Genomic DNA, 3,579 nt, shown 5'->3' with positions numbered 1-3,579 from the left:
TGTGGTGAGAGAGATAATCGATCACATCGACTCCAGTATTCAACTAGTACTTAATTTATCGATCCCGCAAGGCAAAGTTGACTTCGGTTGAATTTGAACTCAGAACGTAGCGGCAGACGAAATGCCGCTAAGCATTTCTCCCGGCGTGCTAAAGACTCTGCCAGCTCCCTGCCTTTAAACTAATTCTAGTAATAATAATAATAGCCACAGAGTATCACAAATTGTAATAATGTAGATTATACTTTTATTATCGATGCAATTGTAATAATGATTCGGAAAAACTTTATACAGATATTCTATATTATTCACTATGCAGTTGTATTAATTGTAAAAGTGGAAATAGTCAGAAGTAATGATAGTACCATAAAGCTATATCATGATATTAATTACTACATTGCAATTAGTGGAGCTTGCAGTAGTGAATCACCTACATTGGTAAAGTTGATAGTAGTAAAAGAGAAAATTGATTTCGAACGTTCTCGTTATAGTTAATAATAAAATCGAATAGAGCTTGAGATTGGATTATTAGAAATAGTAAAGAATTCATAGGTTTTAGTGCAAATACCATGTGGCAACAACAATCAGCTCCAAAGGAGAAGAGGACATAATCTCAGGAAGTAAGCATTCCCCGAGATTGACATAAGAAAATGTCTGAATATCTGGAGGCAAGTGGGAAAGTTCGAACAAGTGTTTCTACCACTGAGACGCCATCAGCACATTACTTTTATTCGCAAGCACAGACACATCCACAGACATACACACACGCACGCACGCACACACACACACACACACACACACACACACACACACACACACACACACACACACACACACACACACACACACACACACACACACACACACACACACACAGAAAATAAAATGAATTATGTCACTATACGCATTTGCTTTTTAATAAACAACTCCAGATTACTGTATTGTCTGAAACCCTCAGTTCATCAACACAAAGCGACAAAAACGAGGCAGTACAAACTTTCAGAAAATATACACTTCTCAAAAGAAATTAACAGGTAGAGACAATACACGTGGCTGTAAATGTTTAAGCAGACTATAAAGCTTGTTACTACGGAAACAGGTGCCAATATATCTGTGGCATTCGATTGACTAAAATTACCCAAAATTTACAAACTTTAAAAATTACTAAATCTTTATTTATGAATTTATAGCAAAAATGAATTTTATTTCCACAATTAGCGAACAAAACTACATCAGTGCAAAATTTGAAAGCCAGTGAAACAAATAAATAAAAATTAAAAAAAGAAAACTGTAACAACAACAGAAAAGATCCGAAAAAACCTTGTCAACAGCATATATTTTGGTAGCATCAATATATATATATAATATTAGGGAATAAATCCAAAACTTACAGGGAAAAATTCAATTTAGCAAAACTAAATTAAATTTCCCAACCATTTACCATTTACTAGTTATTCTTTTATGTAATTTATTTATTTTTAGAATAAGGCTTTATCATAGATTTATTTTCTGGAGGGTATGAATTACATTCTTCATTATTGAATTGTTTAATAGTGGTTTTACTCTAAATTATATAATTATATATATATATATATATATATATATATATATATATATATATATATATATATATATATATATATATATATATATATATGTATGTATGTATGTATATTTAAAGTTCACAATACATGTATTAAGGCGGTGTTGTGACCTTTAAAGGAATAGTATTTATCTCTCACCAAATGGAGTACGTTTTATTGAATCAGGGATCGGTACATTATATATATATATATATACATAAACATATATACATACATAAATACGTACATACATACATACACTTGACGGTTGCAACTCGATTTCGAGCAATGTGATCACTTGATTATTCCCTTAGTACAGATTTAGCTTTTCAGTTTTCCTAAGGACTTGCAGTTCTTTGCAAAAATGATGGCTGCTTATAGGAGCAGCTGTTCAGGCTGCTTACCATCCACCATTGCCTTCAATTCCTTCCTGGAATGTTTCAGTGAGATTTGCATTTCTTGGCTGCAGCCAGCTATAATATGCAACTCATCATAAAGTGGTTCAAAATCATGCCTGAACGTTTTTTAAAATGAGAAAAAGTGGCCTTGAGTAGAGCCAATCCCGCCTAAAAATATAAGAATTTGTCCATAAAGAAGTACCCAATATCATTGGACACGAACGAAGTTGCAGTTGTTACAACAGAATTTTTCTTATCCTAGAGATATATGACTGACCAAAAACTAAGTATTTCTCACTCCTAAACGATCGATAAAGCTAAGAATGACATGACATGCATACACCCCCCCCCCCCCCCACACACACTAACAAACAGACAAATATGCCTTTCGCTCGCAACAGTTTTGACGGAATCGTAGGGATATAATTCTGTTATACAGCGTACGGCATGATTCGTGAATCTTAAAACGCGGTAGACCCCGTGGCAGTGCAAGCCTGAGCGCAGCCAATTTTTCCCTGAAGAGAGATGATAGTTAGGCAAGAAAGGAATACGAAAAAAGGGAAGAATCGATCTTAGAACGGGACTAATACATTGTTTAACGATGCCGAAAAACAGATTTGGTCCCAGCGGAATTTGAATTCAGAATGTAGAATGATTAGCAGGAACGATTAGTGGTAAGTAATCTATTCGACGGTGTAACGCTTCTGTCAATCGACCTTAAGCACACACATACACACACAAACACACAAACACACAAACACACACACACACGCACACACACACACACAAACACACACACACACACAAACACACACACAGACACAGACACACACACACTCTCTCACTCATTCTCCCACTCGTACACATACATGCTCACTCTCACACAAATACACTCATAAACATGTGTATGGTATGCATGTATTCGTGTGTGTATGTATGTATGTATGTGTGTATGTATGTATGTGTGTGTGTATGTATGATAGCTTTATGTATATGTCTGTGTACTTGTGTGTGAAATACTAATAAAAAAATATGCTCATTCTGACGTATGCATACTTTTATGAATTTCATTTATAAAATATGCTTGTGCACATATGTGCATAGGCAAATGCACATACACGTACATGCACACGCTTAAGGATATATGATATGTGTACGTGCAAGTGTGTGAGTGTGTGTGTGCGTATAAATCGATGAACATACAATATTAAGGCCTGATATAATACTACATAGATTTAAGCATGTGATTCCACAATATTGTCCTTTCAATAACTCTGCAGGCTATGTTGATCATAAAAATATCTTTATAGTTGCGTCTCTGTTTGATGTTTTCACAGGTTTGCTTCGCTGAAATTTTTCTTCTTAAAAACTGTAAATGTATTTCACGGTACAATGTTAGATCTGAATGTATTCTCACTCTACTCATTCATTCATTGAAGCCGCTAGCTGCACGTCCATTCTTCTATCTATGTATAGCGCAGACATACGTACACATACGAGCGTAAACATATACGTATATATACATATATAAATTATACATAGATTTACACGCATATAGAATTACACGTACATGCATGCATATATACATATACATATGATAG

This window comes from Octopus bimaculoides, chromosome 8 (genome assembly GCF_046866305.1).
Source record: "Octopus bimaculoides isolate indiv1 chromosome 8, ASM4686630v1, whole genome shotgun sequence".
NCBI classification, from domain to species: Eukaryota; Metazoa; Mollusca; class Cephalopoda; order Octopoda; family Octopodidae; genus Octopus; species Octopus bimaculoides.
Note: the sequence above shows the minus strand (reverse complement) of the source record.